The following is a 13,773-nucleotide window of genomic DNA, read 5'->3' as shown; positions in this document are numbered from 1 at the left end:
AGGAGCCATTCCTCCCTGCTGACATGTTTTAGGGAAGGGCCAGGGGAGTCATGCTGTCAGCCTAGTATTGTGGCAAATGTCTGTTCTCAATGGCAAGAGATTATTTCTCACATTATAGACCACCAATGTCTTCATGATGCTCTAACTCTCTTACATTGTGTTAGGCCACCTTATCAAAAAAAGCAAGTCTTTCCAGATTGACTAAGAGGAAATTTGGGGCAAGCAACTATTAGGAAACTTAACCTGTGGTCTCAAGAAGTGAAGATAAAAAGTATCAGCAAGAATATTTGGGACCTGTAAGCCTGATATTTTCTTGAACATCTTGTTTTCTATTGAATCAAATTATCATGGATCCAAGATTATATTTTGCAAAAGGACTTAGGGACATATTTTAAATGTTATATGTGTACATATGCTTATAGATTTTCATTTTTTTCTTCTTATAATTTGTTGGCATGAAATAAAAAATTATCATAAGAATATCTTTCATTTGAGGTAAAAGCAAGTGTCTTTGGTTTCTTTCTTGATCTCCTCTGTTCAGATCAGACAGTTTCACAGGAGTGAAATCATAGCTTGATTAGTCATATCTTAACATTAGAAATGGCCATGCCCCTGTGGGTGGCTAGAAAGAATGGAGGTTATGCTTAAAGCCTAAACCTCAGACCTGTGGGTATTTTCTCCTCCACGTTTAAAAAAATACCAGAAAGGAAAGGTTTAACTCACTCGTTATTTTGAGAAAATCAAGTTCCATAAATACATTTAATTGCTCACTCATAAATTTATATTTCCCCTTCCCTCACTGCATAATTGGTTTCCTGCATTCAGTTTAGCTCCATGCTTCATGTTTTCATAGGAGTTTTATTCCTGATATTTGTCTGGTCAAGCTATTCTTCTGCTGAAAGAGCTGGTGGCTTTTCATTGCCTGAAGGATGAAATCCAAAATTCTTAGTGTGGCATTCAAGGATTTTCAAAAGCTGGTTCCAAACTGTTTTTCTAGCTTTACCTTCCCCTGGGATTCCTTCCCAATTTCCTCCCTTTTTCTTTTCAGTTCCCACAATTCTTGCTTTCTTTGCTTACCCTATGTGCATAAAATTTTGGGAAATGGGGAGGTACAATTTTATATCACATAGGTGCCTGTCCATCTATTGCACCGTGATTCCTTTGTCAGAAGATAATCTCTAATCCACCAACCCCTGACTTGTTTTATTAGGCTTTAAAAAAATTCTAGTAAAATATACATAACATAAAATTTACCACTTTAACCATTTTCAAATGTACAGTTAAGTGACTTTAAATACATTCACATTGTTGTACAGCCATCCCCACCATCCATCTCTGGAATTTTGCATTATTTCAAACTCACTCTATCTCTATTAACTCCCCATTAGGTGTCTCATATAAGTGGAATCATATAATGTTTGTCCTTTTTGTCTGGCTTATTTTACTTAATGTAATGTCTTCAGAGTTCATCTCGATTGTAGTATGTGTCAGAATTTCCTTTCTTCTTAAGGATCAGTAATGTTTTATTGCATGGATATGACACATTTTGTTTATTCATTTATCTGTCAACAGTCATTAAGGTAGTTTCCATGTTAGGGCTATTATGAATAATACTATTATGCACATTGGTGTGCAAATATTTGAATCTCTCCTATCAATTCTTTTGTGTATATATCCAGAGTGGAATTGCTGGGTCAGATGGCCCATCTATGCTTAATTTTTTGAAAAACTGCCATACTGTTTCTACAATGGCTGTTTCTACATACTGTTTCTATAATTTTACCTTCCTGCTCAAAACAAATTTCTTCACATTAATGCCGGCACTTGTTTTCTAGGTTTTTCTAGGTTTTTGTTTTGTTTTGTTTTATAATAGCCATTTTAATGGGTGTCAAATGGCATCTGATTATGGGTTTGATCTGCATTTCCCTAATGATTAGTGATTTAATATGCCTATTGACCATTTGTATATCTTCTTTGAAGAAATGTCCAGTCATGTTTTTCACCATTTTTTTTCGATTGAGTTATTTTTTGTTGTTGAGTTTTAGACTTTTTTTTATAATATATTTATTTTTTATTGGTGTTCAATTTGCCAACATACAGAATAACACCCAGTGCTCATCCCGTCAAGTGCCCCCCTCAGTGCCCGTCCCTCACCCCCACCCCCCGCCCTCCTCCCCTTCCACCACCCCTAGTTCGTTTCTCAGAGTTAGGAGTCTTTATGTTCTGTCTCCCTTTCTGATATTTCCCACACATTTCTTCTCCCTTCCCTTATATTCCCTTTCACTATTATTTATATTCCCCAAATGAATGAGACCATATAATATTTGTTCTTGGGATCCCTGGGTGGCGCAGCGGTTTGGCGCCTGCCTTTGGCCCGGGGCGCGATCCTGGAGACCCGGGATCGAATCCCACATCAGGCTCCCGGTGCATGGAGCCTGCTTCTCCCTCTGCCTGTGTCTCTGCCTCTCTCTCTCTCTCTGTGACTATCATAAATAAATAAAAAATTAAAAAATATATTAATATTTGTCCTTCTCCGATTGGCTTATTTCATTCAACATAATACCCTCCAGTTCCATCCACGTCGAAGCAAACGGTGGGTATTTGTCGTTTCTAATGGCTGAGTAATATTCCATTGTATACATAGACCACATCTTCTTTATCCATTCATCTTTCGATGGACACCGAGGCTCCTTCCACAGTTTGGCTATTGTGAGTTTTAAAGACTTTTGTATACAGTTTGGATATTAATTCCTCATGACATATGTGATTTGCAAATATTCTCTCCCATTCTGTGAGTAGTCTTTTTAATCTGTCGATAATGTCTTTTGAGGCAAAGAAGTTGTAATTTTTATGAAGTCTAATTTATCTATCACTTTTCTTTTGTTGCCCATGCTTTGATGTCATTTCCAAGAAATCACTGCCACATGCTTTGTCCTGAAAATTTTCCTCTATGTTTTCTTCTAAACACTGTATAGTTTTAGACTTTACTCTTAGGTCTTTGTTTGGTTTTCAGTTCATTTTTTTATATGGTGTAAAGTAAGGGTGCAACTTCATTCTTTTGCATGTAGATATCCAGTTTTCCCAAGACCACTGTTGAAAAGATGGTCCTTTCCCCATTAGATAGTCTTGGCATTCTTGCTGAAAATTATTTGATCATATACGCAAGGGTTTATTTATGGGTTTCTTATTCTATTCCATTGGCAATATATCTGCCTTTAAGCATCACAGTTTTGATTGCTATATGTTTATAGTAAATTTTTAAATCAAGAAGTGTCAGTCCTCCAACTTTGTTCTTCTCTTGCAAGATTCTTTTTTTTTTTAATTTTTTATTTATTTATGATAGTCACACAGAGAGAAAGAGAGAGAGGGGCAGAGACACAGGCAGAGGGAGAAGCAGGCTCCATGCACCGGGAGCCCGACGTGGGATTCGATCCCGGGTCTCCAGGATCGCGCCCTGGGCCAAAGGCAGGTGCCAAACCGCTGCGCCACCCAGGGATCCCTCTTGCAAGATTCTTTTGGCTATTGAGGGATCCTTTGATATTCCACATGAATTTTAGGATGAGTTTTTCTATTTCTGCAAAAAAAAAAATTATGTTGAGCTTTTCACAGGGACGAAATTGAATCTGCAGATTGCTTTGTGGAGTACTGACATCTTAATAACATTAAATCTAATTCATGAACATGCAGTGCCTTTTCATTTATTTATGTCTTCTTTAATTTTTTTGGTAATATTTTACAGTTTTCCATGTGTGAATCCTTCACCTCCTTAGTAAGTTAATTCCTAAGTATTTTATTCTTTTTGATGCTATTGCAAATAAATTGTTTTCTTAATTTCATTTTCAGATTGTTCATCATCAGTATAAAAGAATGCACCTGATTTTTGTTTGTTGCTCTTGTATCCTGCTACCTTGCTGAATTTATTTCTTAGTACAATTACTTGTGTATGTGCAATCTTTGGGGTTTCTTACATACAAAATCATGTTGTCTTTGAACAGAGATAATTTTATTTCTCCCATTGCAATTTGAATATCTTTTATTTCTTTTCCTTGTCTAATTGTTCTGGCTGTGTTAACTAGAAGTAGTAAAAGTAAGCATCCATGGTTTTTCTTTTTTCTTTTCCTTACATTAGAGGAAAAGCTTTTTTGTCCTTCAACATTGAATAAAATGTTAGCTGTGAGTTTTTCATATATGAGCTGTATTATATTGGGATAGTTTCTTTCTATTTCTAATTTGTTGAACTTTTTTTAATCATAAAAGGATATTGAATTTTTGTCAGTTGCTTCTATATCTTCTGAGATGATCTTATGGTTTTTTCTTACATTCTATTAATGTGATATATTACATTGATTCTTTTTTTTCTATGTTACATCATCCTTACATTACAGGAATAAATTCCACATGATCATGGTGTATAGTTGGTTTCATACACTGTCAAATTAAGTGTTCTAGTATTCTGTTGAGGATGTTTACATCAATATCTACAACACAAATTGGTCTTCAATTTTCTTTCCTTGTACTGTCTTTGTGTGGCTTTGGTATTAGGTTAATGCTGGCCTCACAGAGTGAGTTAGGAATCACTCCCTCCTATTCAAGGTTTGGAGGAGTTTGAGGGGGGGAATTGATGTTGCTTTTCTTTACATAAATGTTAGGTAGGATTCATCAGAGAAGCCATCAAGTCTAGGGCTTTTCTTTGTTGAGAGGTTCTTGATTATTATTCAATCTCCTAACTAGTTATGGGTCTATTCTGATTTTCTGTTTCACTGGGATTCGGTCTTGGTATGTTCCTAGGACTTTGTCCATTTCATTTAGGTTACTCAATGAACTGGTCATTTAGGTTACTCAATGCACTGGCATACAATGTTTCATAGTACTCTCTTATACTCCTTTTTATTTCTATAGATTTTGTAGTACTGTCTTTAGTTTCATTTTTGATTTTAGTAATTGGAGAGAAAACACGATACCTTATAAAAGTATTTGGCCAGATGGAATATTATAAAGGGCCAGAAAGTAAAAAGGGAGAATAAAAACATTTGGCCCTGAAGATTTGTCTGAACCCCAGTGGCTCTCCAAAGTCTATATCCAGGTACATGTCCCAAAATAGTTACCTTTTAACCCACCAAATGAGATGGATCAAAGGCCAGTGTTTTTCATGATTGTGTGTCACTGTGGTCAGCTTTTGTCACCGAAATACTGTGACTTTGAAGTGATGACTTTTTATATCCAGTATATTTCCCTAAGTATTTTGGGGCCAAGGCAAATAGCTGAGACAATCCATGGTGACTGGCTTAATGGTTATTTCTGAAAGAGGGAAAAATGAAGGGGACTTCGTTTTTTTCTTTCCCATTTCCATAAGATTTCCATTTCTGTCTCCTGTTTGTACTTCACAGAGTACTTAGAAGGCATCAGTGAAACTCCCAATAAATACCCAGTATTTTTCTACATCAAAAGTTTCACAACTCAACACTTCAGGAAGTGTGATTTTATTACTTGTTTATACATTTTTCCCTTTTGCCTGAACCAAAGCTGTCTTTTGCCAAATTTAAATGAAATTTGCCCCTCATAGAATTTCAGTTTGATACTGAATTCAGAAGCAAGAAAGACGATGGAAGCACGCATTTTAAATGCTACAGAATGTATCTATTTCTTAAAAATGGATATTTCATAGTATTCAAAGCCAGGTATCTAAAACAAATTGCAACACATTTCCTCAAGCAACCACTTAGTGATCACACTAAATGAACTTAGTAATTATGTTTTACATTTTTTTTTTTTTAATGAGCAATGAGGAATGTGCCTGAATGGTCCAATTTATTGGAAACTTTTCCAGGAAAACTTCCTACCAGCTTCTCCCACTAGAGAACACTTTCTTAAAAAAAAAAAAAAAAAAAAAAATCTAAGTTTACTCCTCTCTGCTTCCCTCTCTCTCTCTCTCTCTCAGCTTTTTCAGGTGGTGTAGGGTCTGAGGATCATTTGCACTAATTATTTTTAGTTCCTCCTCACATAACACCTGAAGAGGACATTCTATTTATGGGAACCAAATTACTTAGAAATATTTCCAAGCTCCTTAGCAGAGGTCAGTACACACATTAGCTCGGGGCAAAAGGAATATTCAAGCCCAGGCACCCTTTTTGAATTCACAGCTGGGATTTATGCAGCTCCATGCTGTCAGCCTGGTCCCCTTGGTTACCCTTTACCTTGCTCATAATATCCAGACAGCATGTCAGGACCCATCTCATCTCCACATATCAACAAATGTTTGTGGAGGATCAGCTGTTCCCATGGTACCTGGGCTCAGGGATTTGTATTGGAATGTGCGGTGTTTCCCAGACCCTGGGTTCCCAGCAACTGCCCATATACAATCTTGATTCTCTGCACCTACTGAGTCCTTCTAGGATTTCATGGTGCTGCTCTGACATTTTCACATTTTGAGTCCTAACTCCCTATTACAAGCTACAAGGATTAATGAATTCTTTCCGTGAGTGCACTTGCCTTAATAGGCCATTTGTTCTTACCTGCTTTTTTCTCTGTTAGGGTAATTTTCAAAGAATCTCTAGTTATGACTTTTCCTCATTCTAAATCCATGTGAAAAACTTTCTGAATTGGGCTACTTCCACTGGAGAAAATGTAGAACTTTATCATGGTGGAAATATCCTATATTCTCAGCTGTGTGTTTCATAGCATGTACAAAACCCAAACTGGTGGCCGTGGCTCTAAAATAACAATAGACATAGTATGAAATACTTCTGAATAAAAATAAAATGAAGAATACAACCTGTGTAAGTTAAGTGACATCTAAATAATAAGACATTTGAAACAGACATTTTATGAAAATAATTAAAATGCTTCCCTTAAGTTTAAGGTAATGTTTCTTACATAGTAACTCTCCAACTTTAAAAACTATGTATCTTGTGTGATAGCTCTTCAGTTTAAGTCTTAAATGGAGATTTTAAAAAGAAGAATAAACGAAGAAGAAAACTTGAAAAAAATAAAAGACCAATTTGGACAGAACTAGCTTGAAAACTACAGATAATACAGATTCTTCATTGCTACTCTTGGTAGGATTCCCAGATTTACTAAAAAGAAGGAAACACGCACACACCAACAGCAGTAGCAGCAACAACAACAACAACAACGCCCCCCGGTCCCCGAAAACTGAAATGCCAGTTAAATTTAAGTTTCAGGTAAACAAAGAATAATTTTTTGTAAGTATGTCCCAAATGTGGCATGAAGAGTACCTGATTCAAAATAATTATTTGCTGTTTATCTGAAATTCAGATTTAACTGGGTGTCTTGCATTTTGTCAGCCTTAACCATTAAAAGTTCCAATTCAGTTGATTGTGGGTGGAAGCCCAAATGACTATACTTTTCATACTGTAAGCTCTGTATGGAATTCTAATAAGTCATTAGAAACCACTGGATTATCATTTTAAGACATAACAAACACACACACAATATAACAGAGACATAATGGAACCGAATTCTGTTCTGACAGAGTTATACTGCAAACGAAGAAAAAATTTTATCTTAAGTAAAAGAGAAAGCAAAGGACATCTGAACTTGCCTTTAAATATCCTGGCACAAGTGGGAAAATACTCAGACATTTTTCAAATTATAGTCTGAGCTATAAGCTGGTAGAATTATAATAATAATAATCATGATCAATATTGTTTTGGCTGGTTGGTTTGAATTTTTGTAATGAATTTTTGTTATCAAATATGATTAGTTTAATTGGATATTCTTGTTACCTTTTATGCTTGATATGAAGTACAAGTTATAAGCAAAACCCAAAATATTATATGTATCTATAAGCTTTCAAAAACAGAATTCGGTAAAATACACAATAATAAATCTAAACTGAATTTAAATTAATTAATTAATTAATTAACTTAATTAATTCTTTTACTATACATATAGTGCCTGGTGTGTAGCAGTGCTGGAGGGCAATGATAAGTAAGATAGAACCCAAGCTCTCCAGATGCTGAAATGAATGGTTTAGGGCCACAGCGATTTCCAGCAGGCCTTTAAGTGTCTTATGATAAGCTGATTAACATAGAGCTTTATATGCAAAATACCAGAGTAGTGGGATGCCTGGGTGACTCAGTGGTTGAGTGGCTGCTTTTGGCTCAGGGCGTGATCCCAGGGTTCTGGATTGAGTCCCTGTATTAGGAACCTGCAGGGAGCCTGCTTCTCCCTCTGCCTGTGCTCTGTGTCTCTCATGAATAAATAAATAAAATTTTTAAACATAAATACACGAAGTAGTAGAATACCTGGTTTCACAGAGCTTATAACATAAAAAAAGTGTCTTTACATTTTTAAATATAGCAGCTTCAAGATAAACTTTATTTTTTTTTAATTTTTATTTATTTATGATAGTCACACAGAGAGAGAGAGGCAGAGACACAGGCAGAAGGAGAGGCAGAGACACAGGCAGAGGGAGAAGCAGGCTCCATGCACTGGGAGCCTGACGTGGGATTCGATCCCGGGTCTCCAGGATCACGCCCTGGGCCAAAGGCAGGCGCTAAACCGCTGCACCACCCAGGGATCCCAAGATAAACTTTATAAAGGTGAAATTCCTTTTATGAACCATTGAGGCTGCATGATTTGGTGAGAAGATGACATTAAAGCTCTTTGTACTGATCTGAGTTTATTTATTTATTTATTTATTTATTTATTTTTTTAAATTTTTTTTTATTTGTTTATCATAGTCACACAGAGAGAGAGAGAGAGAGAGAGAGAGGCAGAGACATAGGCAGAGGGAGAAGCAGGCTCCATGCACCGGGAGCCCGACGTGGGATTCGATCCCAGGTCTCCAGGATCGCGCCCTGGGCCAAAGGCAGGCGCCAAACCGCTGCGCCACCCAGGGATCCCCGATCTGAGTTTATTTAATTAAGAATAAGTTATGGCATTTAGCACTAAGTGATGTTTCTATTGGTCATTGTCATGAGACCTTGTCTGAATTTTTTTTCCCTCTGTTAAAAGTGCCCATTGTAACCAGCCTGGACACGGGAGGCCAGGCTATGTGCTATGAAATAATGCTCATCATTTCACGTGGGGAAATTTCAGGCTTTTTAGTGTAGAAAATCCAGCTCAATTCCCAACTGTTTCATGAAGCCTATTCTGACAGTGACCACCCCCTTTGAGCTCTCATTTTCCAAATGACCACAGCACTCCTCACTGGACCATCTACTGTTCCAGAAATCTCTTCATAATGTTGAGTCTGGTAGTCTGATAGTATTTGGGGAGGAGGGAGTCAAGCAGTATGTCATGAACTTAGGGACTTATTTAAAATTTCCCACAGTGTCTCCAGAAGTAGCCCCTAAGTATTTTATCACTTAGTGGTTTGATCTGAAAGTCACTTTGAAGATCACAACACCAAAGCAAGCAGTGTAGACCGCAAGCATCATTTGTAGCACCTAGGGTATGTCCTGAGAAACAGCCCAATCAAAAGTAAAACTTCACTATGCCAGGATGAGTGAGGATTTAGAGGTAATTATTCTTTCTGGCTGGCTGGAAAATGTCTTTCTGAAAATTATATCTAGTATGATATGAAAGTGGCTGTGCTTAGTATCCTGGTTCATACAAAGAGGACCAATGCAGAGCACCTGCTCTCAGGGATCAGCTAATCCAGGTGAGGAGTTAAGACAAATGTGTACAGAAAATTTAATTAACATAAGAAATAGGCAGCACAGGCACGTTTTTTCTTGCCTCCTAAGGAGAGCTATTAAATATTAGCTTCTCACGGTGCCTGGGTGGCTCAGTCAGTTAAGAGTCTGCCTTGGGCTTAGGTCATGATCTCAGGGTCCCAGGGTCAAGCCCCGCTTCTGGCTCCCTGCTCAGTAGGGAGTCTGCTTTTGCCTCTTAAATAAACAAATAAATAATCTTTATTTTAAATAAATAAATAAATAAATAAATAAATAAATAAATAAATAAACATTAGCTTCTCATTCTCCAGTCTAGTTTATCTTCTAGTCCTAGTAAGTTCAAGATGGTGAATGGAACTGGGTCATTCTCTTGACATGGCTTCTTGTGTCAATAGTAGTAATTATAAGAATATGATTGCAGCCAGTTACGGGGTGCTTAATACTTTCCAGATACTCTTGTAAGAGCTTTTGAAAATTTAAGTTTTAATCCTCCCAACAATCCTGTAAGCTAAGAGCTCTTATCCTCATCTTCCAGAAAAGGAGAAGTTAAGTAACTTGCCCAGGTTTGCAAGCATGAAGTAACTGGTCAAACTGGGTGTTTGCTGAGCAGTAGTTCTGTTCTGCCTTCTTTGCTTCTGCATATCAACTCTTAGGGGCCTTCTCAAAAGTTACATCCCAGAAAATGTTTCCTCTTCTTTTGTCTTTTTATGTTACAAAGTTGAAAAGAAAAACATCTGACTAGTGGATGATTCTTAACAAGAGACACTCTGTCCCTGGTCATTGCAATTTTACATTAATGATGCTGAGAGAATACCTAGTCAAGGCCAGTTCATAAGAGGTGGAAGAAACAGCAAAACCAACATCAATGTCCCCTAGCAGTCTGTGATCAGAAAATGAGGTTGTGTGGGATACCAGAAGAAAGTGCAGTTCCCTGGAGAAATACACTGTCTTCGTAGGTAGGAAAGGGATATTTTTCTGTGAGGAACCAAGGTGATTTCTGTGGAGGAACTATTTCAGTTAACAACAAACAGGGGAAGCAGTGAGCTGTCTCATGCTTTGTAACATCTGTTATAACTGCACCTGCCTCCAAGATTTCCTGGTTCCTATTCCCCAAAGAAAGTCAGTCAGCAGGAAATGAGGCAAGTGCATAATGCTTTTACGGAAAAAGATGGCTTTTAACTTCTTGGGCTTAATTCCTGACAGTGTTACACATCCCCCTTGTTGTTTGTCGTACAAGGTGGCAGTTTGTAAAGCGGAAGATGGGGGAGAAGAATGGGACCTATGCTTGAAAACGGTGGTTAAGGAGCACAGGAATGTCTTGGGTCATTGGTTAATTGGGTGACATCAGTGCATCTGGCCGGTTAGTCCTCACTCTGACTCAGTGGGTCACAGGTGGAAACAAAGCATACCCCTATTCGCCAGAACAATTCAAAGACTCACCACCTTGTTCCTCCTTTCTTTCTCTAATTCAGTCGGTCTCAAACCGTAGAGTGAATCAGAATCACCTGGAAGCTTGTTAAAACAGATTTCTGGACCTGATGCCCAGAGTTTTCAACTCAGTATGTCTAGTGTGTTGCATGGGAATGTGCAGTCCTGCAAGTTTTACCTGGTGATGCTGATGCTGCTGGTCTGGGATTACATCTGAGAACCATTGCTCTAATTGATTTAAACAGAAATCCTCTAAGCTTATTATTCTATCCTAGGGCCTTTCTCCCATCAGGATTATCCAGTGCCCAGGAATTTCCATCTTTTCTTCCTGTCAGTACCAATGATGAGAACCTGCCTCTCATTTTCCTCTTTATCCTCACCCTAGCACAAGCCCAGCGCAGGCCCAGCCCCAGCAATCCTAACTTAAAGAAAGTGATGAAATTATATTCCAAGGGCCCCAGATAGAAGTTAAGTGGCTGTGGCCTTCCCAAGCTAGTAGAATGGAGTGGGCATTTCCCCCAAAGGCCTCACTACACTGGAGATAGTACCCTAGATCAGCTTTTCTGGAGTCAGACTACTGCAGATGAAATGCAAATAGCTTTATCCATTATTATTTATGACACTTTGGGCAAGTAACCTTTCTCTATTTCATGTGAAAAGTATGGAAGAGTACTGGTGCATCGAAAGTCACTTAATAAGAAGTTATTACAATCAGAAACTCCCTGGATATAGTATATGCAGCATCATTCAAAGAAGTAAGTAAGGGTATAATCTCTATATCTAAAGTACTGTGTTACTATGATTACAGTGTTTACTACATTAATTGCATATATGTTGATCACTATAATGATCCACATTATTTATTCTTACTATTTTATTCAAGGATATTATTTTAGGTATATAATGATTCGGCCTTTACTCAGTGATCATCAAGATAAGTGTACTCTTAATCCCTTTTATCTATTTCACCCATCCCTCCATCTACCTCCTCTTTGTCAACCCCCATTTTGTTCTCTGTGTTTAAGAGTCTAGGGTTGTTGTTTTTTGTTTTTGTCTCTCTTTTTTTCTTTGTTTGTTTCTTAAATTCCACATATGAGTGAAATCATTTGGTATTTGTCTTTCTCTGACTCATTTGATTCACTTAGCATTATACCCTCTAGGTCCATCCATATTGTTGCAAATGTCAAGATTTCATTCTTTTTTATGCTGCGTAATATTCTATGGTGTATGTATACTGGATCTTCTTTATCAATTCATCTGTGGATGGACATTCGAGTTGCTTCCATAATTTGGCTATTGTAAATGACACTGAAATAAACAGGGAGGTGCATATATCTTTTTTAGTGTTTCCATTTTCTTTGGGTAAATATCCAAAAGTAGTGGAATTATTGAGTCATAAAATAACACTATTTTTAGTTTTTTGAGGAAGTTCCATACTGTTTTCCACAGTGGCTGCACCAGTTTGTTCCCACCAGCAATACATGAGAGTTCCTATCTTCTACATCCTCACCAACACTTGTTCTTTCTTGTGTTTTTTATTTTAGCCGTCCTGGCAGGTGTAAGGTGATATCTCATTGTGATTTTGATTTGCATTTTCCTGATGACGAGTGATGTTGAACAACTTTTCATGTGTCTGTTGGCCATCTGTGTGTCTTCTTGGAAAAAATACTGCTCAGGTCTTGGCCCATTTTTTAGTTAGATCATTTGTTTTTATGTGTTGAGTTATATAAGTTCTTTATATGTTTTTTATATTAACCTCTGTACTCTGAAAACTATAAAACATTGATGAAAGAAATTGAAGATGACACAAATAAATTGAACGATTCTCCATGTTCATGATTGGAAGAACCAATATTTTTAAAATGTTCATACTACCCAGAGAAATCCACAGATTTAATACAACCCCTATTAAAATACCAAAAACATATTTCAGAGAACTAGAACAAATAACCCTACATTTGAATGGAACCACAGAAGATCCCAAATAGCCAAAGCAGTTTTGAAAAAGAACGAAGCTGGATGTATCTCAAGCCCAGGTTTTAAAATATACTATTGAGATATAGTAATCAAAACAGTATGGTCCTGGCAAAAAAATAGACACATAGATCAGTAGAACAGAAAAGAGAGTCCAGAAATAAACCCATGCATATGTGGTCAATCAATCTGGGAAAGAGGAGGCAAGGATATACAATGGAGAAAGGACAGTCTCTTCAACAAATGGTGTTGGGAAAACTGGACAGCCACATGCAAAAGAATAAAACTGGACCACTTTCTATCACTATACACAAAATCAAACTCAAAATGGATTAAAGACCTAAATATGACCTGAAACTATAATATTCCTGGAAGAAAATATACAGTAATTTCTTTGACATTGGCCAGAACAACTTATAGATATGTCTCCTGAGGCAGGGGAAGCAAAAACAAAATTAAACTATTGGAAATACATCAAAATAAAATGCTTTTACACAGTGAAAAAAAAAACCATTAACAAAACTAAAAGGCAACCTACTGAATGGAAGAAGGTATTTGCAAATGCTATATCTGATAAAGGGTTAATATCCACATCATTTCCTAAAAGTAAAAAAGTAAAATTCTATATGTAAGGTATATACAATATTTTAGTTACTTAAATGTTTGAAAAATAATATTTATTATATTAACAAACTACAGATTGTAAAATATACTACATATATTTACATCT

At 36.8% G+C, this 13,773-nt stretch overlaps 2 long non-coding RNA genes across 8 annotated transcripts in view; one reads left to right on the top strand and one right to left on the bottom strand.

Annotated features, from left to right (window-relative positions):
• Nucleotides 1-13,773, bottom strand: part of LOC140618114 (uncharacterized) — a 297,240-nt gene that overhangs the window by 112,119 nt on the left and 171,348 nt on the right. Inside the window, exon 6 of one of the 5 annotated variants that reach the window (XR_012018296.1) lies at nucleotides 6,513-6,710. The exons of the other annotated variants lie outside the window; for them this stretch is intronic. This is a non-coding gene — a long non-coding RNA (uncharacterized lncRNA). The remainder of the gene's footprint in view (nucleotides 1-6,512; nucleotides 6,711-13,773) is intronic. 5 annotated transcript variants of the gene reach the window in all.
• LOC140618116 (uncharacterized) overlaps nucleotides 1-13,773 on the top strand; it is a 207,998-nt gene that overhangs the window by 30,857 nt on the left and 163,368 nt on the right. The gene's annotated exons all lie outside the window — the stretch shown is intronic.

The sequence above is a fragment of the Canis lupus genome, chromosome 26 (genome assembly GCF_048164855.1).
Source record: "Canis lupus baileyi chromosome 26, mCanLup2.hap1, whole genome shotgun sequence".
In the NCBI taxonomy this organism is placed as follows: domain Eukaryota; kingdom Metazoa; phylum Chordata; class Mammalia; order Carnivora; family Canidae; genus Canis; species Canis lupus.
This window is presented reverse-complemented; position numbering and strand designations above follow the sequence as displayed.